Genomic DNA, 26147 nt, shown 5'->3' with positions numbered 1-26147 from the left:
CAAAGAACCGAATCAGTAAAATGATCAGAACTTCCCATCAATGCTAGTGTGTGTGTGTGTGTAGTGTGTGAGAGTGTGAAGGTGTGAGTGTGAGTGAGAGAGAGAGGCGTCCAGCTAGAGTGAGGGAAGAGGTTTTTTTTGTTTAAGTTGTATCGTCTTTAAACTGATATTTAAGCAGAGGACACTGCACGCTTTGGATTCCATTTAGACTTCATATTTTAACTGTAACTTTCATTTTGTGTTTATTGTTAATAATTTTTTGCAATGAAGTTCAAGCATATTATAGTTTTATATATGTAACAGAGGCTTGCGCTAGGTGCCGTGCAGCGAGTTGTATAAAGCATGTTTCAACTTGCTTATAAGTCACCTTGCTTTTACTACCTTTACTCCACTGATCTCAGTAGTATTATAAGCTGCACTTTAGCTTATTTGTTAGCGCGCCCGAGCTTAAGTGTGCTATAACTTTTCATGCTGATAAGTATTGTAGTTTATTTTATATTAATTTTTAAATGCATTTGTTATGGACTTCACTTCCTGCACACGCTAGAAACATGGTTCCAACGTTAAAATGTTGCTCATGTTGTGCTTAAGTGTGCTATTATGTTTCATGCTGAAGTATTATAGTTTATTTTATATGCATTTTTAAATGCATTACGGACTTCAGACCGCTACTCTGTGTGTGTGTGTGTGTGTGTGTGTGACGTCAGCTAAAGTGAGGGAAGAGGTTGGACGCATCTTCTTTAAACTGTTCCCAGTGCACACACTAATTCGTTTAGATTTCATATTTGAACTGTGACTTTAGTTTGTATATTATTTGAGAATGTCTTGCAATAGTTTAAGCATATTTAGCGTGTATATCATATATTGTGTATTTGACGGTGGCTAGTGGTAGTGCATGTAAAGTATTAGTACCACTGATCTCAATGATGTTACAAGTGGCATTTTAGCTTATTTGATAGAGCGTCCGCCTCCCATGCTGGAGACCTGGGTTCGAGGAATGTCTTGCAATAGTTTAAGCATGTATAGCTTTTATATTTGTAACGGAGCGTAGCATTACGTGCTGTGATGTAAACCTCATTTTAATAAGTTAACTTGCCAGTAATGGCTTTCATCGCTTCTGGTACTTTGTTAGCGCGTTCGCCTCCCATGCTGGAGACCCGCTCGGAGTTGTATTTATATATTATTTCAGAAGCTTTTATATAGCTTTTATATTTGTAACGTTCATCGCTTGTGGCACTTTGTTAACGCACCCACCTCCCATGCTGGAGACCCGTGTAAAATATTGTAAAATATTAGTACCACTGATGTCAATAACATTACAAGCTGCAGTTTAGCTTATTTGGTAGAGCGCCCGCCTCCCATGCTGGAGACCCGGTCAGAGTGGTATTTATATATTATTTGAGAATGTTTTGCAATAGTTTAAGCAACATATCGCTTAAACGGTAATAGCTAGAAACATGCTTCCAACGCTAAAATGCTGCTTAGGTATGCTATTACTTTTCATGCTGATAAGTATTATAGTTTATTTTAGATGGATTTTTAAATGTATTGTATTTCAAGTGTGTGTGTGTGTGTGTGTGACGTCAGCTAGAGTGAGGGAGGAGGGTTTTTTTTAATTATTTGAGCATGTCTTGCAATAGTTTAAGCAACATATTCGCAATCACACTCGCATTTTCTTCTGGAAATGCAACATTCTAATGCAAAATGCTATTGGTTTCATTCAGAAAAACACAAATGCCGAGCTACAGCTAGCACTAGCTAGCCAAATAGCTAATGCAAAATACTATTGGTTTCATTCAGAAAAACACAATTGCCAAGCTATAGCTAGCACTAGCAACGTTTTTGGGCCCCACAGTGTTGGTGTGCTCCAGATGGCAGGACCCTGCCATGTTAGAACACCTGTACAGGTGTGTGTATGTGTGTGCGTCTGTGTGTGTGTGTGTGTACAGATGTGTGTGTACAGATGTATGTGTTTGTGTGTGTACAGATGTGTGTGTGTGTGTGTATGCACGTACACAGACAGGTGCACTTTTTTGTGTAGCCAGTCTGTGTCTGCCATGTATTTTGGGATGTAGGAACTCCCATGTACAAAGAGTAAGTATCCTGACTAGGATTTTAAGATATGAGCGACTCAGCCCCATGAGGCCTCACTCAGTTTTTGTGCTAAAACATGTTCACACTGGTGTCTTAATGGTTTAATCCCAGCCTACACATCTGAGTGAATGTCACGATTAGCTGATTTCTATGAACAGTTATCACATGAAGTGAAGTTATTAGGTGTTTTTTCTCCTCATGCTGCTTTTTTTTGTCAGACTGACAGACTAGCCAAATAGAATCAGAAATCAGAATCAGAAAAGGTTTTATTGCCGGGTACAGCAAAGGGTTAGCAAAGAGCACTTTACAGTACTAGGAATTTGTCTTGGTGTCAGGTGCGAACATTTACACAGGTATGAGATGTCTGTACAAATGTACACAATTTTAGAATAGAGCTAGAATAAGTTAAATAAATACTGTATAAAGTGACATGCAGGAGAAGTAGTGCAATTTAGAATGTAAAAAGTGAAAGTGACTGTCCAAACATTACAGATGTGAAGTATGTACACAATCTCGCTAATGCAAAATGCTATTGGTTTCATTCGGAAAAACACAAATGTCGAGCTATAGCTAGCACTAGCTAGCCAAATTGCTAATGCAAAATGCTACCGGTTTCATTCAGAAAAACACAAATGTCAAGCTATAGCTAGCACTAGCTAGCCAAATTGCTAATGCAAAATGCTACCGGTTTCATTCAGAAAAACACAAATGTCGAGCTATAGCTAGCACTAGCTAGCCAAATTGCTAATGCAAAATGCTATTTGTTTCATTCGGAAAAACACAAATGTCGAGCTATAGCTAGCACTAGCTAGCGAAATAGCTAATGCAAAATGCTACCGGTTTCATTCAGAAAAACACAAATGCCGAGCTATAGCTAGCACTAGCTAGCACAATAGCTAGCTAGCGCAATAGCTAATGCAAAATGCTACCGGTTACATTCAGAAAGAAACGAATGCCGAGCTATAGCTAGCACTAGCTAGCACAATAGCTCATGCAACATGCTATTGGTTTCATTCAGAAAAACGCGAATGCCGAGCTACACCTAGCACTAGCTAGCCAAATAGCTACTGCAAAATGCTATCGGTTTCATTCAGAAAAACACGAATGCCGAGCTATAGCTAGCTCTAGCAACATTTTGGGCCCCACACTGTTGGTGTGCTCCAGATGGCAGGACCCTGCCATGTGAGAACACCTGTACAGGTGTGTGTGTGTGTGTGTGTGTACAGATTTGTGTGTACAGGTGTGTGTGTGTATGCATGTGTGTGTGTTGGTTTCATTCAGAAAAACACGAATGCCGAGCTATAGCTAGCACTAGCTAGCACAATAACTTGTGCAAATGCTGTTGGTTTCATTCAGGAAAACATGAATGCCGAGCTATAGCTAGCACTAGCTAGCACAATAGCTCATCCAAAAGCTATTAGTTTCATTCAGAAAAACACGAATGCAGAGCTCCAGCTAGCACTAGCCAGCACAATAGCTCATGCAAAAGCTATTAGTTTCATTCAGAAAAACATGAATTCCGAGCTATAGCTAGCTCTAGCAACGTTTTGGGCCCCACACTGTTGGTGTGCTCCAAATGGCAGGACCCTGCCATGTGACAACACCTGTACAGGTGTGTGTATGTCTGTGTGTGTGCATGTGTGTGTGTCTGTATGTGTGTGTGTGTATGCATGTGTTTATTGGTTTTATTCAGAAAAACACGAATGCCGGGCTATAGCTAGCACTAGCTAGCCAAATAGCTTCTGCAAAATGCTATCGGTTTCATTCAGAAAAACTTGATTGCCGAGCTATAGCTAGCACTAGCAACGTTGTTGGGCCCCACACTGTTGGTGTGCTCTGGATGGCAGGACGCTGCCATGTGAGAACACCTGTACAGGTGTGTGTGTGTACAGATTTGTGTGTACAGGTGTGTGTGTGTGTGTGTGTGTGTACAGTTGTGTGTGTACGTGTGTTTTGGTTTCATTCAGAAAAACGCGAATGCCGGGCTATAGCTAGCACTAGCTAGCGAAATAGCTAATGCAATATGCTATTGGTTTCATTCAGAAAAACACGAATGCCAAGCTATAACTAGCACTAGTTAGCCAAATAGCTAATTAGTGTGATTGCGTAAGTGATTATCGTCACTCTTTATTATTATTATTATTATTATTATTATTCCGGTTCCTGGACTCGCTACTAGTCCTAAATGGTAATAGCTAAAAACATGGTTCCAACGCTAAAACGTTCATCATGTTATGCTTAAGTGTGCTATTACTTTTCATGTTGATAAGTATTGTAGTTTATTTTATATTAATTTTTAAATCCATTTTTTTTTACAGACTTCACTTCCTGGTTTCTATATGGACATTTAAAAAGAGTGCACACAGTTCGGCTTTTGTCGGAGGTTATCGGTAGCTTCCGTAAACAGGAGGTTTGTTTTTTAAGGTAGTATCGTGTTTAAACTGTTGCTACAGCTTGAATTCTAACTGTACCGCTACATGCTACCTTAAACTTCAGCTATGCTTCACTCCCTGGGCTTCCCGGACATTTCAGCATAGCGCACACGCTGGTTAGTTTAGACTTCATATTTTAACTGTAACTTTAGTTTGTGTTTATTATTTGAGAATGTTTTGCAATTGTTTAAGCATGTATAACTTTTATATATGTAACGGAGGCTAGCGGTGGTGCAGGCAAAGCGGTGTTGGTAAATACTACTTACACAGACTACATTAAACTTTAGCTATGCTTCACTTCCTGGGTTTCATACGGACTTATGCTTAAATGCAAAGCGCACTCGCTAATTCGTTTAGACTTCATATTTTAACTGTGATGCTAGATTGTATTTATTTGAAGATTTCTTGCAATAGTTTAAGTATGTATAGCTTTTATATTTGTAACGTTCATCGCTTGTGGCACTTTGTTAGCGCGCCTGCCTCCCATGCTGGAGACGCGTGTAAAATATTGTCAAATATTAGTACCACTGATGTCAATAACATTACAAGCCGCAGTTTAGCTTATTTGTTAAAGTGCCCGATAATACGATTATAGCTAGAAACATGATTACAACGCTAAAATGCCGCTTATGTGTGCTATTACTTTTCATGCTGATAAGTATTATACTTTTTATATAGATTTTTAAATGTATTTTTCACGGACTTCAGACTGCTTGTGTGTGTGTGTGTGTGTGTGTGTGTGTGTGTGTGACACGTCAGCTAGAGTGAGGGATGAAGGTTTTTTTGGTTATCTGTAGATATGTAAAACATTACTCCACTGATCTCAGTAGTATTATAAGCTGCAGTTTAGTTTCTTGGTAGAAGCCGTAAACATCCCTCTGTAGATGCTGTAAACAAGCATGTAAAACATTACTCCACTGATCTCAATAGTGTTATAAGTTACAGTTTAGCTTATTTGGTAGAGCGCCCGATAATACGATAATAGACATATTTTAACTGTGACTTTGTCACAGTTCAAATATGAACTGTTTGTTTGTTCAAATATATATTAGTTTGTATATTATTTGAGAATGTCTTGCAATAGTTTAAGCATATTTAGCGTGTATATCGTATATTGTGTATTTGATGGTGGCTAGTGGTAGTGCATGTAAAGTATTAGTACCACTGATCTCAATGACTTTACAAGTGGCAGTTTAGCTTATTTGGTAGAGCGTCCGCCTCACATGCTGGAGACCTGGGTTCGAGACCTGCTCGGAGTTGTATTTATATATTATTTCAGAAGTTCTCACAACAGTTTATATATTTATATATATATATATATACAGTGAAACCTTGACTTACGAGTGACTCAACTTACGAGTTTTCCGAGATACGAGCCGTCACTCGCTCAATTTTTTGCTTTAAGATATGAGCCGAGATCTGAGTTGCGAGCGAGCTTACGCCACCCGCCACTTGGTAGCCCAGCGAGCGGTCAGTTCACATGGTTATCACTCCAGGTCGTGCGTTGGCGCTGTGTAACGACACTTCCTCACTCATTTTCCAAACATTTTGAAAGGGAGGAAGAAACAAACCTCCTTGGACAGGTTTTTATTGAAACGCCCTGCAAGTGAAAGGGCGTGGCGAAAAAGGCAAAAGTCAGAGATGAAGATGATTAGGTGAAGTGAAAAAAAATAAAAAAGTAGCAATAAAGTGTAGCATAGTGTGTAAGTTAAATTTAGCAATTAATTGTAGCATTAAGTGTGTAGCGAGTAAGTTAAATTAAGCGATAGAGCACGAAATGAAAAACGCCACCCTCCTCCTCCAATCTCCTCCACCTCCGCCATTATCTTCGTCTGATCTTCAACGTAAATTCAACGTAAAACCAGTTTATTTCTTTACATTCTCTTTTATTATGTATTATTATTGTTTTATACATTATTTGTTATTTATAAAGTACATTTTTCTTATTTAAAAAACACGTAACAAAAAAAATTGGTGTGAAAAAAAAAATATTGGTTTATTTTATAAGGATTTTAAATGTATTTTTCAAGGACTTCAGACCGCTACCGTGTGTGTGTGTGTGTGTGTGTGTGTGTGTGTGTGTGTGTGTGTGTGACATCAGCTAGAGTGAGGGAAGAGGTGTTTTTTAAGGACACATCATCTTTAAACTGTTCCTACAGCTTGAATTCTTACTCTACAGCCACATAAACTACCTTAAACTTTTTAAACTGTGACTTTAGCTTTTAAATATTATTTGAGCATGTCTTGCAATAGTTTAAGCAACATATTCGCAATCACACTCGCATTTTCTCCTGGAAATGCAACATTGCAACATTGCTTACGCAATCACACTCTTGTTATCGTCACTATTTTTTATTATTATTATTATTATTATTATTATTACGGTTTCTGGACTCTCTACTAGTCCTAAACGGTAATAGCTAGAAACATGGTTCCAACGCTAAAATGTTGCCCATGTTATGCTTATGTGTGCTATTACTTTTCATGCTGATAAGTATTGTAGTTTATTTTATATTAATTTGTACATGCATTTTTCACGGACTTCACTTCCTGGTTTCTGTACAGTTCGGTCTTTCTCTGAGATTTTCGGTAGGTGCCGTAAACGAGCATCTGTAGATGTCGTAAACAAGCACGTAAAAGGTTACTAGTCCTAAACGGTAATGGCTAGAAACATGGTTCCAACGCTACAGTGCTGCTTATGTGTGCTATTACTTTGCATGCTGATAAGTATTATAGTTTTTTATATGGATTTGTAAATGTATTATTCCCGGACTTCAGACCGCTGCTGTGTGTGTGTGTGTGTGTGTGTGTGAGACATCTGCCAGAGTGAGGGAAGAGTTTTTTTTTTTTTTTTTTAAAGGACGCATCGTCTTTAAACTGTTCCCAGCGCACACACTAGTTTAGATTTCATATTTTAACTGTGACTTTAGTTTGTATATATTATTTGAGAATGTATTGCAATAGTTTAAGCATGTATAGCTTTTATATTTGTAACGGAGTGTAGTGCTACGTGCTGTGATGTAAACCTCATCTTAATAAGTTTACTTGCCAGTGAAAGCTTTTATTGCTTGTGGTACATTGTTAGTGCGCCCGCCTCCCATGCGCGAGACCCGCTCAGAGTTGTCTTTATATATTATTTCAAAAGTTCTCGCAATAGTTTAAGCAACATATCTCATATATATATATATATATATATTAGTTCCAACGCTAAAATGTTGCTCATGTTGTGCTTAAGTGTGCTATTATTTGGTAATTATTTGGTAGAGCACCCGCTTCCCATGCTGGAGACCCGGGTTCGAGACCCGCTCAGAGTTGTATTTATATATTATTTCAGAATTTCTTGCAATAGTTTAAGCAACATATCGCTTAAACGGTAATAGCAACAATGTATTTTTCACGGACTTCAGACCGCTACTGTGTGTGTGTGTGTGTGTGTCGTCAGCTAGAGTGAGTGAAGAGGTTTCGGGCTTCGTACAGACATGTAAGCATGGTCAGCCAGCCAATCAAAGCTCCCCTGGGAAATCGGGGAAATCTTTCTCGGCCAATCACATCGGCCCGTTACATCCGTTACATGTTTCTTCCCCAATCCCTGCGCTGAAAAGATGGACAGACAATGATGGCCACGCCCGTCCGAGCCAATCGAATCTCTCGCAATTTGATCATTCTCCGCTAATCGCGTTCGTTCACGCCGATGGGCCCGCCCACGGAAACGGATGAATCCGCCAATCAAATCGTGCACGCGCAGTGACGTGTCATTCAAGTTACGTGTTTTCACCTGCAGTGTGTGTTTTCGTATATCGCGTATTTACCTGTTTATTTTAATAACTTTTGGACTATTATAATCATGTGCTGTGATTAACCTTAATTTTTAGGAGTATTTGGAACATTATACCGCCGCAGGTAAGAGCTGTTTTTTGTTTAAATCCATGCCTCGATGTGTATAATGTATTGATATGCGTTATAAGTATACAAAAAATTATTCATCATAGTGTACTGGTATTATTCATCATAGTGTATTATTATTATAGTGTGCATTATTATGTACAATTTATAATATAAGAGGGCTGGAAATTGTACGGAATTGCATGTTGTTCGTTTTTATTTATTTAATTATGATATTATTCAACTCAACATGCTGAATTTAACTTTCACAGATTTTCAACTACTAAAGCCTCAAAAATCAAAAGGCCATGGCAGTTTTCCAGTACAGGTGTGTGTCCCTCTGCAGCTGGGGACAGACCTGCTCCTCACCAGAGGGTATGTATAGAAAAGACAAAGCCATACCGTGTAATCTTTAGGTTTTGTGCCAACTGACAGTGTTTTTTTTTAATGTTGCAGATAAGTAAATGTCCAGTGCAGGCCTGTGGACACATGACTTTTTTCAGATTCTCCCACTCAAGTTATTGAGGAGAATTTGGTATGTAAATATCTCAGTATATTACATCTGAAATATCTCACCTAAACTCTTTACCCACTGCTTAAATTTTACTGCCATATATGTAGACTGTTAATGTATATTTTTTTCATCATGTTTTACGCATACTGGCGCAAACTGGTGCTGTTTCCATCGAGCCCAGCACTTTTATCAAGCATGGTCCCCACACCGAACCCACATTCGGACCCTGGACATGGACCCGGACCCTGGAGCCTCAGCAACCAGCACTCCCCAGCCCAGCAGCGCTCCACCCTACTTGATGGTCCATCAACCAAGCCGTGTTCCTCCAACAGCATTTCAACCACCTGTGCCACGTCAACCACGTGCATACATTAGGTGAAGGCCGACACTTGCAGAAAGTGTGGTTGTTCTAGGACATCAGCAACTGGACATAGCCAAGACAAGGCCAGAATTTATTGTCCAGTGACAGAGATGATGACAGAACAACAGTTGCTCAAAAAAATAAAGAAAATATAGATATGTTGCATATAGCACTTGTATTCTTACAAAGTTACATGTATTTTATATTTAAATATTTGATGTTTAAATAGTATTTTTCTGTTTTGTTTATAGTTTAATATATTGCTATTTTATAATTTGTCACTTGTATTTATTATTAGGGTACATGTATTAAATAATTTATTATTTAAATTGTATTTGCACATTATTCAACTTCTGCTATACGTACTGTATTGTCTCTTTGCACTGTGTTTTGTCTTGCACTGTTTGCACCAAGTTGCACACGATGTACTTTATGAAGCTAGGACAGCTTACTTTCCGTCCTTAGCTCTGTGTTTTGTAATTATGTTATGTTGTTTATGTAGCACCAGGGTCCTGGAGAAACATGGTCTCATTTCACTGTGTACTGCATCAGCTATATGTGGTCAAAAGGACAATAAAAGATTCTTGACCTGACTTGAATGTATTCTTTGTTTTATCATTATAAGTTTATTTAGGTGTGTGCTTCAACATATATATTTAATAATATAAATATTGGTAGGTTTTTGTTTTAATTAAAAAAATTACAAAACAGGTGCATATAAATCACATGTGGCACTCTGTCTCTCCGTTGCTTTCTTTCTTTTCTTCTCTCTTCTCTCTTTTCTTCCTTCCCCTCCTTCCCCATTTTTTTCCTTTCTTCCCCACCCGAAGCAGACTATTGAACTTTGGCGCAGCTAGTAGAGCGGTGGACTGTAGATGCTTACAAATGAACATCCTTAGGTTGCCGTTTCAAATCCAGCTCGAAGGATGGCGTTTACCAGCCTCCGGGAAGCATGCCGTTTGTGTGCTGCCGCTAGCTCTGGCCGGGCGCAAAAAAAGAGCTTGCTTCCCTGACTGGGAATCGACCCTGGGCCGCCCCAGCGAGCTCGCCGAATCCTAGCCATTAGCCCACCAGGGAGACACAGACAGGTTTGTGGGCCCCGTGCGGCTGGGTGCAGCACCCAGGATTGGCCTCTAGTGGCGATTTACGGCAATTCTGGATGAGTTACACCCGAGGAAACAGCAGTTTAAACAAATTCGCTTTAAGATCAACAGACTGTCTCAAAAGACTTAAAAGAGGTCTCAGCTGCAGGGTCACCAGTTTGCAGTCTGTCCAGAGTCCCCGTGCGTGTACACCTGGTGTTCTCCGGTTTCCTCTCACCACCAAAAGACACGCCAGTAGGTGGATCGGCTGAAACAAATTGCTATTGGGTATGAGTGAGTGCGTGAATGTGTTTGCACAGTGCCCTGTGATGAGCTGGCGAGCCATGCAGGGTGTACTGCTCACCGATCAGGTCTAGACAAGAGCAGGTATCTCTGTCCTATGGAAAAGCTTTGACGTGCAGCGATGCACACAAACGTTCACATCTGACCGTTTTGGCCCATCGCTTTTGAGGTGCCTGGTGGACAGAGTGAAACCCTGCGCATTAGGTCCTCTCTGTATTTACTTAGTTTAAGTCAACGCACCGGCGAGGGCGGCCACGCGTAGAAACCTGAGATTGCAAACGGGATTGTAAAGTTTGTCGGTGAAGAAGGGTCCAACATCGACAAGCACGTTCATAGGCCCCAGTAAATCTGGCCTAGCGCCCCTGAAACCGCTGCGCTACGTGTCTCGTAACAGACAAAATCGCCAGGGGTCCCGTTTGCCAGGTCACTGCCAAAAGGCGGCCCTGAGCCCTCCCTTCGATAGCTCAGCTGGTAGAGCGGAGGACTGTAGGTGCTTACAAATGGACATCCTTAGGTCGCCGGTTCAAATCCGGCTCGAAGGACGGCTTTTACCAGCCTCTGGGAAGCGCGCCGTTTCAGTGCATCGGCTTCTTGCGGCCGCTAGCTCTGGCCGGGCGCAAAAAGAGCTCGTTTCCCTGACCGGGAATTGAACCCGGGCCGCGGCGGTGAGAGCGCCGAATCCTAGCCACTAGACCACCAGGGAGACATGGACAGGCGTGTGGGCCTCGTGCGGCTGGGCGCAGCACCCAGGATTGGCCTCTAGTGCCGATTTACGCCAATTCCGGATGAGTTACACCTGAGGAAACAGCAGTTTAAACAAATTCACTTTAAGATCAACAGAATGTCTGCACAGACTGTCTCAAAAGACTTAAAAGAGGTCCCACCTCTCAGCTGCAGGGTCACAAGTTTGCAGTCTGTCCGGAGTCCCCGTGTGTGTACACCCGGTGTTCTCCGGTTTCCTCTCACCTCCAAAAGACACGCCAGTAGGTGGATCAGCTGAAACAAATTGCTATTAGGTATGAGCGAGTGCGTGAATGTGTTTTCACAGTGATGAGCTGGCGAGCCATACGGGGTGTACTGCTCACCGATCAGGTCTAGACAAGAACAGGTATTTCTGTCCTATGGAAAAGCTTTGACATGCAGCGAAGCACACAAACGTTCACATCTGAAGGTTTTGGCCCATCACTTTTGAGGCTCCTGGTGGACAGCGTGAAACCCTGTGCATTAGATAGATAGATAGATAGATAGATAGATAGATAGATAGATAGATAGATAGATAGATAGATAGATAGATAGATAGATAGATAGATAGATAGATAGATAGATAGATAGATAGATAGACAGACAGACAGATTCAACTTCATTGTCATTGCAGAGTGCAGGTACATAGCAATGAAATGCTGTTTAGCATCTACCAGAAGTGCAAATAGTAGAAATTCTGCCAATGAACAGGTGCAGATAAATATGTAAATATGTACATCGATAAATAAGGCTATGTCAGAGTGTGCATAGAGAAGTATGTGCAAGTAATATTTACAGTAGATAAAGTGACAGGTGTAATTATAATTGTGCTAAAAATGTGTGCATTATGTAAAATGTATGTACAACAGTAACAGATAATATACATATATTATATAGTATGTATAAATATAGTATATGTAAATGTATATAAATAGATAGACAAATAGATAATACTAGGTGTAATCTATGAAATGGACAATATGTACAATAATTATATTACACACTGAGAAAAAATTATATTATAACAGAATGTACAACAGAATGTTTAACAGTGAAAAATATTATATTAACAGAATGTACAGAGTGGAGCAGAACTGTAAAGTGGTAAGTGTAGAAAGACATGAGTGTCCTAGTGGTGTAGTGTAGAGTTCAGTAGATTTATGGCTGAAGGAAAAAAACTGGCCCTAAACCTACTGGTTCTGGTGAGGATGGACCTGTATCTCCTCCTGGATGGAAGGTTGAACAGTTTGTGACTCGGGTGGGAGGAGTCTTTGATTATTTTGTGTGTTCTGCGCAGACATCTACTGTGGTGAAGAGACCCAATGGCAGGTAGTTGGGTGCCGATGATGTGTTGGGCGGTTTTCACAACCCTTTGCAGAGATTTCTTTTCACACATCGTGGCGCTGCCATGCCACACTGTGATGCAGCTCGTCAAGATGCTCTCAATGATGCAGGGGTAAAAGTTGGTCAGGATCTTGGGGGATAGGTGAACTTTCTTCAGTCTCCTTAGGAAGTAAAGACCCTATTGTGCCTTCCGAAACAGAGTTGAGGTGTTCAGATGCCAGGACAGATCCTCAGAGATGTGGACACCCAGGAACTTAAAGCTGGAGACACGCTCTACTTCAGACCCATTGATGTAAATAGGGGAGTGTCTGCTGCTGTTAGATATCCGGAAGGTCTGGAGAAAGTGCAGGCCACTCCATTTGAGGTACCCCAGCCTCCAGCAGCTGTTCCCTAATGATGCGACCTCGATGAGCTGTAGGATTGTCGTCCATGATGAAGAAATTAGGCCTGTATTGTTCATGCAGGGGCACAATGACTGGATTAATGATGTTATTCAGGTAGTATTGGCTTGTCACTGTACTATTCACAAGATGTAGGGAGGTTCTGTATTGAGTAGACACACCTGCCCAGACTGTAACACCACCACAGCAGTGGCTGATGCATAGCGCTCTCCTTGACGTCTCCAACATCGTTGGCAGCCATCATTTCTGCTCAACGTGAATTGACTTTCATCAGAGAACAGCACTGAGGTCCACTGGTCCCTTGTCCAGCGTAAATGCTCCCTGGCCCGACGCCTGTGCCTGGTGGTGTGGTCAGGTACCCTTGCAGGTCGTCTAGCATGCAGACCACATTGATGTAAACGGTTTCAAATGGTCTGACATGACACTTGGGTGCCTCTTACCTCCCTTAAATGTGCCTGGAGTTGAGTGGCATTCATCATCCGGTTCCGCAGGGCACTGTTCACAATGAAGTGGTCATCAACGTGGGATGTGGACAAAGGACGTCCACTTCTATGCCTTTCTGTGATTCTTCCAGTCTCTCTGTATCTCTGTTGCAACCTGCTGATGACACTCTGTGACACTCTAAGCTCAGTGGCCACTTCCCTCTGAGAACATCCTGTTTGAAGCCTCGCAACAGCGAGGTACTGTTGGTCAATTGTTAGGTGTGGTCTTGGTCTCATGATGTCAAAATGTAAACAGCATGATGAAGAGGACTGTTTAAATACCAATTCTAATTGAACCAGAAAATGTATTGGTCAATTCATGGATCAAACACCAGTTGTGAATTTTGCCGTTAAGCACCTTGTTAGAAAACAGCAAGTTATGCAAAAAGTACTGAAACACTGAACAGTTGGACATGTGCATTCAAAAGTGTAGAGAAGGTCAAATTAAGTTCACCTGTAAAGGTTATAGTGCATTTTAGGTGCATCCTGAAATTTCACCCGAAAGCCGAATATCCTTAACTTTTTTAAAAATTTATATTATTAAATCTATATTTAATAATATAAATATTGATAGTTTTTCGTTTATAGATTTCTATACTTTGTTAGTATTTTATAATAATTTATCACTTATGTATATTGTTATGGTGTGTGTCTTGGGCTGTATTATTCTTATCTTTGAAAAAAAAAAGACAATATTTCTAACAGTAGGTCGTACTGAGAAGCCATATTTTGCAGATAATTAAATAATCGAAGTCAACTAACTACACAGGACTTAGAACTTGACTCATTTTGACAGCAGGACTGTTTCTGTAGACTAACAGTTGCCATTTCAAAACAGAATGCAATATTTAATCCTTGTCTGAGGTGGGATTCGAGCCGGGTCGCTGTGGATGGGAGGGGGACTTGAATTTTTACTGATTTTTTTTGTAAAAAAGCACATTTTTAAATAAAAATGTACAAAACAGGCGTATATAAATCACACGTGGCATTCTGTCTCTCTTTTGTTTTCTTCCTCTTTCTTTTCTTCTCTTTTTTTCTCTTTTTCTCTCTTTCCCCTTCTTCCCCATTTTTTTCCTTTCTTCCCCACCCGAAACAGACTATTGTTCCCCAGCTTCAAGCTACTAATGCTACAATTAGTCTGTTTCTTCACAAATTAACTAGCTAACTAACTCACAGGTTTATTAACGTTTAAGCATTAGAAAGAAAGGAGAGGAAAACTTACAAGGTCTCTCTCTCTCTCTCTCTCTCTCTCTCTCTTTCTCTCTACCTATCTACTAATTAATAAACTTATTTTTAAGTTTTAATGCCATTTTAATGTTGTAGATTTAACAGAAAATATTAGTTGTAATTGAACTTACATGAAACTCATTTATTGCAGAACCTGTGGATTTGCAGGGAGAATCATCAGATACTCCCTCAGTCCTCCAGGTAGGTGTCAGTAAAATATTTCAACTACATTTGAAACGTGTAGGCTGCTTTTGTCTAAGGGTGTGTGTGTGTGTGTGTGTGTGTGTGTGTGTGTGTGTGTGTGTGTGCGTTAAGGTTGTTGAGCCAATCCTGCCGCTGCTGCCCACAGAAACTCACTCCACATCTTCAGCTGTTGTTCTGGTAACCAAACCTGTCATTTATTTACTAAATCTGATCGCTCGGTTTTACAAGTGACAGAATGTTTGAAAGTGTTAGTGTGAAACTGCTATGATAAAAAGCACTAATGATCTTCATGTTCTACTTTTCACAGCCCCTCAGTGCTGGTGAGCTAAACAGCACCTGCTGTAATGTTGACTACAACACTGCAGACTCCTCCATCTCCCAGTCTGGGGTATTGTACAGTGCTGTAGCTGAGATACAAACACACACACATCCTTCTTTACAAGTTCTAATGTTTAGTTTTGTTTCTTTATTTCTAGCAAGTGGACCTTAGGAGAGACATCCTCAGGTTTATAAGGAGTCCAGAGAGTCGTCTCTGCTGGCATGAAACTGCACACTGCTGGACGCTCGAGGTAATCACAGTATTTCTTACTCTCATGAAGAGGTTCCACTTTAACAATTATTAAAAGAGAACTTAAATGAAATGCGGTTGTAGATCTTGAGTTTCATCTAATTGTCGTTTGCAGGGATTCCCTTACCATAACAACTGTGAGGACGGTTTCCCTGGCATTCAGGTAAGGGGTTCAGGTAAGGGGCAGTTACTAATTGTGTTTGTGTGTTTTAAGGTCGTTGAGCCAAACCTTCAGCTGCTGCCAAAAGAACATGACCAGGAATCTTCACCCATCCTTCTGGTAACCAAACCTTTCATTTATTTACTAAAGCTGATCACTGGATTTCACAGGGTTGTTTTGATTGTAAAGAAAGCGAGAGAATGTTACTTGTGTTATTATAAAATCGCTGTGATAGGAAGCAGTTATGTTCATCATGCTCTTCATTTCACAGACGCTCGATGCTGGTGAGCTGATCAGCGCCTGGCAAAATATCCAGTTCCTCTCTGCACGCACCTTTACCTTCCTGTCTGGGGTATTCTACAGTGCTACAGCTGAGATACAAGCACACACATCCTTCTTTACAAGTTCTAATGTTTAGTTTGGTTTCTCTATTTCTAGGCAGTGGACGTTAAGGGATACTTCCTCGGGATGATAAGGGGTCCTGAGAGTCGTTTTTGCTGGTTTAAAACCACCAAGACGCGCTACTTCGACCAGCTGGTAATCACCATCGTTGTTACTCTGATGAAGAGAATTGATATTAATGATTATTAGATGAACACTTTTGTGAAGTAGATCTTGAGTTTCAGCTAATTGTCATTTGCAGGGATTCCCTTATCGGACCATCATCGAGGACCAGTTCACTGCCATACAGGTGCGGGATTATCTTTTGTGGCATCACAAAACTTTTGTTAGTTGCAGTGACTAATTGTGTTCACTTCAAATTGTTCTCTTAAGGCTGAATATGGGAAGGTTACAGAGCTCATTTCAATTTCATGAAGTCTGTATTGTAGATAGTAACTCTTGAAATTTTGTAAACATATGGGTCTAGAATGTTAATTTTTCTTTCTTTTTTTAAAATTTAACAGCGAACCTTGGTGTCCTGCACGTTCCTGCATGTGGCTAAAGATGGTCAGGTGAACATCTCCACCTGGGAGCAGGAGCAGGTTGACTCTCCCCACAGTGATTCAGAGGAACAGTACAACTCTGAGGTAATTCTGTGTTTCAGACCGGATGTGTATCTACATATGCTGCTATTCCCCTGAATGGGAGGCTGTAACATTTACTGTGTGAGTTTTAATGATTTATTGCTAATGTGTCTTTCAGGAGAGTGAGGAGAGCCTTAGCCAGGAGGAGATGGAGGTGCCCTTTACTTGGTACGATTATCTTCATAGTTTAATGGTATGAAGGTGTAATGTATGTTTAATACACTAAGCATGTAAATCTTTTGTTTCTTAGGGACCATCTTACAGAGAGAGGGGTAACTGATATGTGATCCATGAGGTGTTTGCTGTGAGTAAAACCTTTGTTTAGCTGCTGTTTTTACTCAGGTAAAGTCCACTCTGCTTTAATTTTCTATTGTGTGCTGTCTTATATTCAGATTCATCTTACCTGCATCGACAATCAGAACTTCTTGTTCGTTATGGGGAAGAAGATTGTGATGCGTCTGTCAGCAGTTAACAACCAGGTGACTTCAGAATGATGATAGACTGTTTCCTTGTGCAACATACTTTCAGTTACTGGGCTTGAAAATGATGCAGTTGTTAAATAAATGTGGTAATGAGTAATTAAGGAATAATAATTAAAATAACAAGCATCAAAAGCTAATTTTATAACAATCACAGCCTTAGAATAACCCTAGGGCTCTGGGATATGAAGTAGTTGGACATTTGATCCATGTAATACATCATCTGTGTATCTTTAGTAAAGTACTGGACATGCTGAGGCTTACATACTGCTTCATTTTAGGGTTTAAAATGAGTTTCCACGTTGAAAACTATAGCCAAAGTGATTATTTTGTTTGTTTGTTTTAACAGGATGCAGGTCGTGTACAGCTGGCCTACGAGGCTCTGATTCATTTCCTGAAGACTCCTTCTTATCAGGACTCGATTGCAGCAGAGCTCTCCAGGTCCTATGTAAGCTTATAAATGCTTGCGTAACATGACTAATGTTTAAATCTAAAAGATTTTGATGTGATTGAAAACAGGACTCCATTATGTAAAGCTAATTTCTTTTTGGAACTTTTCTTTTCTGTGCAGGTCCACCACTACAACTTCGTGGACATCTTTTTCGAGCTGCTTCTATTCGGCTACTTCACAAACAGCTCAATACCTGAGACAGTAAGAGTCTTATCAGGAGATTTAAAAGCCATGCTTGAATGTAGTTTCAGAACCTGGTTTATTTCATCTCATTTTATTTTTCCATATTGTTAACCCTGATATGACATGGTATTAATGGAGCTTGTTGTCTTTCTTTCCTAAAGCTTAAGGGAGGATTCTTGGAGCGCATGTTTGCACTCACCAGCATGTGGGAGGTAGACATGTGGAAGCCTGCAGCAAGGACCTACTTTAAAATGCTTATTGTAAGTGTCTAATATCTTCTGATGCTGTGATTCTCAGTATTGTATCCTAAACTCAGTGACACTGTGTTGGATTATGATAGTGATGATGTAATTTGTCTATAGGACCAGCTTACAGATCTTGCTGAAATGCTGTTTACTCAGCCCCCGGAGTTCTACCAAGACCCAGCAGCCTTATCCAGCAAACTGAGACCTTTCCTCAGACAATGTGTCCAGAAGATGATGGACATTGTGTGGAAGCTCTGAGCAATGTCCTTCCTTCTCCCCAATTCCTCTTTTCTTCCTCTGTTCCATTTCTTTTCCCTCACTTCTTTTCTATACATTGTTCAAGCTCCCCACACGTAAGTAGAAATTAATTTTATTCTTATTTTTGATTAACTTAATATTAAAGTATTTTCTTTTCTTCTCTACAGGTCTGTACAGTAAACCCAGCACCCAAGGAGTAGTTTTAATATCCCTCATCCCTCATAGAGTGTCCCTTATCAATCTATCCCTCTACCCCTGTCTTTTTAGATAACAGTAAATAGTAATTAGTATAAATAGTAGCTGCAAATAATATTGTTGTAAATAAACTTATAGTTGTATAATGTTTATATAGTTTACTTTAATAAATGTTTTCATTTGCTCCTATTACCGTCTCATTCTGATTATTTTTAGTCATCAGTATGTCTGTATAATTTTCCTTTAAAAAGCAACACAACACTAAATGAACTTTTCACTTATATACAAATCTTTTTTAAAGAACTTCAGAAACTTTAAGGTTTACTAAAATGTGAAAAATGACAAATAACCAAACAAAATTCAGATATTTGTAGTCTTGGAAAGTTTGTTTTCAAAACATTTTGGGAATTGCACATTTATATTTAAGCATCCAGAGCACAGTTGTGTATAAAAAGTCTGAAATCTTTAGATAAAAATCTGAAAATCTAAATTGTAGAGGACTAAAAATGTGGATTTACAGTTTACACCAAATCACACCACTGTAGCACATCATTTATAATGCAGTTACTCTGAACTCTCAAGGTTACTCTTTAAGAAGAAATAGTTTATAATATCAGTAGTCTTTAAGGTGTTTTCCAAAATAAATAAATAAATAAAAATCCTGTTCACAAAAATCAAGGTTGGTTAGATTTTTAATATTAGTTAACATTAATAAAGCATGAGCTTCAGCATAATTAAACTGCACTTGATTTTTTAACAAAGTACATTAACACATGATTTAACTGACATTTATTGAAATGTTAATGAAATACACCTTCAGTGACTAATGTTTTATTCAACGACTAAAACAAGTCCTCATAAATTAGGGTATATTAAATACAGCATGTTGCTTAATGTTGATAAATGACTGAACTTTGGTCTCCACCTCAGTTCTGAATTTTACTAACAATGTGCATTAAAAGAAAACACACAAACTAATACTAGTCTTTGTTAGCATTGCTTATGGTGTATATTAATAGTGACATACATGGTTTGTTTATGTAAACTAATGTTAAATAATATCATTTAAGGGGACCATAAGGTAAAGCATTATTGACTGAGACATTTCCCATATGAGTAACATAGTTATTCTACCATAATTTAAATCATATCTAAGGCTGGGTTTGATTAGGAGTGGGATTATTAGATAGATGAATTCAGACCCTCGGTGTGAAACATCACCCCTGGACACAGGTGAACACAGCGTCCCTCATTTATTCAAGTGTAGGGTCGCTTGAGTTCAGACACCATTAGTCAGGTGTGACAGCATTAATCATACTGCAGAATTACTCTTCACTAAACAGCTTACGAGACAGATACCCCCTGCTGAAGAAATCTGTTTGCTTCACTTTTGTTCAGTCTGAATTCTTCAAATCTGTATTTGGCATACATTTCTTAAACCTGTTGTATTTTGCTAACATTTTAGGTCAAAAATTAAATAACTTCATGCTCAAGGGCAGTGAATAAAAAATATGATAAATAAAGACAAATAAAGGTACTTGTGCACTGGAAGATCCCAGACCCAGATAAATTATCTCCTCTTGAAATCCATCTGTTTTAGTCCAGTATTTTCCCAGACCACTGCAACTATTACTACATAATAAAACACCAGCTGCAAACAAGTGGAGTATATTTTACAGCACCTATCAGTACACGTTATTTTATAGTGGGTTGATTAGCCTCTCACTAATTTTGGTCACTGTTCAAAATCATGTTTTTTTCTTGGGCTTATGACCCAGGGACAGGTTTGCAGAAAATTACATACTTGTTTAGGACGTCTAGAAAGCAGCCATAATTTTTTTCTAATACCTAAACCACAAAGCACTAACTGGTATAAACAGGTATAAATAAGCACTAACCAGTATAAACCGGTATAAGACAGTATAAACCAGCACTAACTGGTATAAACCAGTATAAACCAGCACTAACTGGTATAAACCAGTATAAACCAGCACTAACCAGCACTAACTGGTATAAACCAGTATAAACCAGCACTAACTGGTATAAACCAGTATAAACCAGCTCTAACCAGCACTAACTGGTATAAACCAGTATAAACCAGCACTAACTGGTATAAACCAGTATAAACCAGCTCTAACCAGCACTAACTGGTATAAACCAGTATAAACCAGCACTAACCAGTATAAACCAATATAAACCAGCACTAACTATAACTATAAATAACTTATTCTATACCGTTTTGCCAGATCTAAAGGGCAGAAATATGAGGTGTGTCTGGGTTTATTTGATGTCCAGAGAATGCACTCATGGAAGATCATGTCTGATTATTTTTTAAGGCTTCATACAGAATCTATTCAGCTTCTGTTTCTGTTGACATGTGAGTCAGAATATAAAACACTCTTACAGCTGACAAGTGCATGAATTCTACACACTGTCTCAACACAGTAGTTTATAAAAGTTTAGGTCACAACAGAAGATGATCTTTACCTATTCATATTGTAAATACTGAGCTTTATGTAACTACAGTGATTGGTACAAGCCTCTGAAATGTTCCAGGGTTCCATTAAATATCTACACCAATACGAAGGTCATTGGAAATACCAAGATTGTGTGCACGTGTGCATGTGTACGCATGTTTGTCTAGACATGCTGGATGGGAGAGTATGTGATGATAGGATGATATATTTTAGTTTGTAGTGTTTCAGTTAGAACTCCATCACCATATCACACAAAAATAATAATAAACATAATTTATTTAGAGTAAGCACTCTGTGTGCTGCCATTGTCCAGTAAAAAGTCCATTATGATTAACTCATGTTAATAATAAGAATATGAACAATAAAATAATTACAACACAGGACAGCTGTTCTAACTGTTAGATAAGCTTTATTTCAACTCCACTGATCAAAATGTTTGCTTACAGTTGCCTTTTAGTCCTACTGCCAACACGATTTTTCCATTTTCAGACAGTTCACATTTATCTATGACAAGAAGCAAGATATGCCACAAATGATCTAAAACCACACCATCAGACTGAGCTTTGTCCAGCAACTTCCATGTACATTAGTGTCTTAAAAATCAATTTCAGCCACAGCAGTATGTCAGAGCTTGAGATGCATTTCCTCAAAACACCTGGAATCAGTTATAAATGTTGCCTGCACAGACAAAACAAGGACATTTTAAGACACATTGAGGCCATTTCTGTCATAAATGAAAACACTTAAATTAATACACTAGCCTTCAAAATAAGGAATGTACAAAACAGAAAAGAAATATATAAAAGGTGGACACTTTATAGCCTTGCTAAGGCCATAATAAAATATATAGTGGGGTCCAAATGTCTGAGACCACTAGGAAAAATGCTTCTTTTTTGCATTTTTTTCTAATTTAATACATTCATTTGTTTTACAGATTATATTATTTGACACCAACTTGAAGTAAAATCTTTGAAATTTATGCAAGATGCCTTTCTGAGTTTCTAGCATTTAGCAAGTTGCCGTTTTTGCTTTAAATGAGTTTGTGCATTTGAGCTGCATGGACACCACAAGTTTATGCAAAACCTTACAAGCCATTTTAGATCAAATGCATCAGTGTCACTTGAACACATGCTTCAGTAAAAAAGATCAGACATGAGGAAAATCTGACCTTTAAATAGACACCTAGAAAGAGTACAGAATCTTAAATTAACTATTGTTTACTTTTTATATTTTAAAGAGGAAAAAATGCAGTTGAAGAAAAATCCCAGATTATTAATGTGGTCACAGAATTTTGAACTCCATGCATTGATTTGGTGTTTTACCCGAGTTGGTTTCTTCAAGTCTTTTGTTTTGCAGTGATTGAATGAATCTGACATTTGACAAATTCAGCCTTTCAGCCTGTGAAATATAAAAAAAAACCTGTGAGGGTGGACTAATGCAAATTTTGTTCGTCCAAAATTCAATTTCAATTCAATTCAATTCAATTCAATTTTATTTGTATAGCACTTTTAACAAAGAGCATTGTCTCAAAGCAGCTTTACATGAGAAATGACATAAGAAAACAACAAACATATAAACAGACAGACAGTCCTAGATGTTATCCCAAGTGAGCAAGCCTGAGGTGACTGAGGCGACTGTGGCAAGGAAAAACTCCCTTAGATGGTATGAGGAAGAAACCTTGAGAGGAACCAGACTCAAAAGGGAACCCGTCCTCATTTGGGTGACAATTGTGTGATGCAGATACAGCATGTGTATAGTGTTAAGATATAATTAACACAAAATTAAGAGATGACTAGAGCACAAGCCCCCATTTAAGAATATTGAGGATTAATAAGAGCTTAATCCTAGAAGGAAAACAATGTTTTCTACAAATAAAGTTTAAAAGCTTAGGTTTATTCTGATTCAGCTGATTTTTTTTTCAGTGGACATAATCAATACATTTATCACATTACAATTATTTATGTGAGTAATAAACCATATAAACATACTGTGATAACACTTTACATTAAGGCTCTGTTAACTTACTTTATTTACTGCATTAGTTAACATTAAAGAAATGCTTATATGAAAGCTTATACCGTCTTTATAACAGATCACCTTAGACCCTGAATCTGTTCTTGGAGCTGGATTTGATTTGTATTGTGAAATGTGAACTGACAGAAACTTCTTAACAATTACTGGTATACTTATGAAGAACAATTTACTTTCAAATAAATAACAGAACTGTAGGATGGGAATAATGAGGATTTAAGGATTTAAGGATTTTAGTGTTTTAAACCTAAGTGCCAGAATCTCTTCACAGAGCTTTAACTATGCGGTATTTCAAGATAATCACAGCCACATACAGTGTGATGAGATGAAATAATAATTCTCTTGGACTCAAGGTCTAAGACACATGTATGACATTCACAGTGCTGATGAGACATATATAAAGTGCAACAGGAATAAGAAGCATGCAGGGAGGGGCTACAGTAGGGGTAAGTACACACATGGGTAGAGTGTAAGTATAAGAGTATAGAGTATAAATACTGAAATCACAAAAAAGTACATTTAAAATGAAAATAAGACATTATAGAAAACACAGGGTCCAAAGTTTTAAAGTGCAGTAATGCTTGTAAAAGTAACCTGAGATGAATGAAATTTAAAGTGACACAGTGTGTAGTAAGGTGTTAAGTCAGTAGTCTGTGTTATTCCTGCTGCCACCTCTGTATGATGGCCTTCTGCCTCTTTAAACAGCTGAGCACACAGACCCTCAGCCAAATATGGCAATTCTGTAAACTTTTACATTCATCCTGAAGGAAATTTCAGAGTGCTTTAAGTGAAGGAAAGTGAAGGGACAGGCCTTGTTTTCTTTCCACATCCTCCAGCTGAAATTAATCACCAGACCTAACTTATAAACACTGATTCAGATGTTTGAAACTGAAAAGTGTTTTATATCAAGAAGTACAAGTATAAAAACAAATTTCATTTAAGTCATTTAATTCATTTATTATTTTATTTCATTAAGTGGTTACAGGCTGGTCTTCTTGTGAAAGTATATAAAGAGACTTAATGCTTTACTTCTATACTCTGTGGTACCTGTTAGTAAGTCTCCTGTATTAGGTCAATTCTCAATCTCAACACAGGATGGCAGTATCGGATACAGTTTATATAAAACAAGGGGAAACCTAGAACTACCTGACAATCATTAGATTATATATCCAACAGTGAGATTGATTTGTTGTGAGAAAGCCTAGAGGGTAAATTGATTGAAATAATAAGTTGCTGAATTTTCTCAGGAACAGCCATCTAGTTAAATTCAGTGAATGTCAGATGATGTTTGTGTGTTGCCAGGTGTGTAGTTTTCAGACCAAACAATTATTTCAGGTCTTGTGTGTGGCACATGTTCCATAATACTTTGTGCCAAGTAAGAATGTCACTTTTGAGACTCCTGAAAGGCTTATTGAAATTTGTTAAATATTTCAAGGACTGGGGAAAAAAAGGTTGATTGTAATATCTCACAGTTAAACTGCAACTATTGTTTTACTGTTAGGTAAAAGAAAAAAAAGGTTGTTTTTTTGCATAAAAGTTAGTAATAGAAGTAAAGAATCCCAAAGATAGTGCTTTACTTTTAAAGTGGGAAAGATGTGATGTTATGAATGATTACATGTAATTTTGGTTACGGGTGTGTGTGCGCGTCTGGGCCAGTTTAGAGGGGCACCGCAATTTGTGCTATAAGAAATGTTGTGTGCGCACGTGTAATATGCTAAGTAAAGTGAAGTGGCTAAAAAGACATTGAAGCTCTCCAGCATGTTGATTAAAACATAAAAGAGGGCATCACATTTAGTGCTACATCACATACACACATATGGGCCACAGTGTCAGTGTGAAATGCCACAGAAATGCCATTGTTTGTTTCTGGAATTAGCCTGAATTAGCATATTTATGTTTACATTATATGTATGAAATTCCTCACAAATCACCATGAGCCAATGTGCGGTATATATACGTGCAATTCTGCATTCTTTATTCTTCTGTTCATTTGTTTATTTCAGACTTACATATTGCACACAGAACTTCTGGATAGTGTAGTCGACCAGCACCGTTACATCCTCCACAGACACCCTCACACATCCGTACAGCCAGCAGCCCTGCTCTGGCCAGTACTGACAGCATTTTTCCTAGAAACACACGCAGATTCAGAACCATTTAACCTTTGCAAGCATTTCCAGAGCTAACTGTGTGCTATATTTATGTGTTTTACCTCTTTTCTCTCTCGTATGTTAGTCAGCATGACTATGGTGGCAGATTTGTGCTCCCAAACCATTCTCCAGAAATCAGCCACTGTCTCCAGGTTCGGACCTGCAAACAGACCTTTTTAAAGCTTTCCAACAGAAAGTCATGACATTCAGTAAATTCATTCTGACATTCACTCTTCTGATCTGTATGCTGTGTAACGTGTGGGTGACTGCTTCTGTGTTATAATCTTGAAAACTGATGAAACCCTCAGATGAAAGGTCACTTACACTGACTACTAGCTGTAGTTAACTGCAGGAACTGCACAACACTAACTTGGTGTCACAAAACAATTTGTTTAGAGTTTAACCCTTTATATCATCATACTATTTAACTTATCAAACATTTTCAATTAATATAAACAAATGAATTATTTTCTCGCTGCAAATCCGATCCAAAATTAACCACCACTGTGGAGCGTAACAACACAAAATAATTCAACACTGAACCCCCAAAACAAACAGAAATTCTCCTCTTGTAAGCTGTGAAACATTTTTTCTAGGGTGAGCATACATAGTGAGGAATGATTAACTGCCTTTACAGATGAAACCAGATGTTTACATACACTTTATAAAAAGACACATAACCTTTTTTCTCACTGTCTGATATTAAATCAGACTAATCAGACTACTTTTCCCGTTTTAGGTCAGTTAGGATTACCAAAATTATTTGTATTTGCTAAGTGCCAGAATAAGAGAGAGTGAGTGAGAGAGAGAGAGAGAGAGAGAGAGAGAGAGAGAATTTTTTTTTTTTTTACTTTCTTC

The 26147-nt window shown here is 38.6% G+C and overlaps 2 non-coding genes across 2 annotated transcripts; one reads left to right on the top strand and one right to left on the bottom strand.

Annotated features, from left to right (window-relative positions):
• Positions 1-11121: 11121 nt before the first annotated feature.
• On the top strand, positions 11122-11210 carry trnay-gua (transfer RNA tyrosine (anticodon GUA)). The gene is given in 2 exon segments: positions 11122-11158; positions 11175-11210. It is a non-coding gene; the product is annotated as a tRNA-Tyr (tRNA).
• Positions 11211-11299: 89 nt separating this feature from the next.
• Positions 11300-11371, bottom strand: trnae-cuc (transfer RNA glutamic acid (anticodon CUC)). Its single transcript has one exon. It is a non-coding gene; the product is annotated as a tRNA-Glu (tRNA).
• Between the last annotated feature and the right edge of the window lie 14776 nt (positions 11372-26147).

The sequence above is a fragment of the Hemibagrus wyckioides genome, linkage group LG09 (genome assembly GCF_019097595.1).
Source record: "Hemibagrus wyckioides isolate EC202008001 linkage group LG09, SWU_Hwy_1.0, whole genome shotgun sequence".
Classification (NCBI taxonomy): Eukaryota; Metazoa; Chordata; class Actinopteri; order Siluriformes; family Bagridae; genus Hemibagrus; species Hemibagrus wyckioides.
Note: the sequence above shows the minus strand (reverse complement) of the source record. Positions and strands in the feature narration are given on the sequence as shown.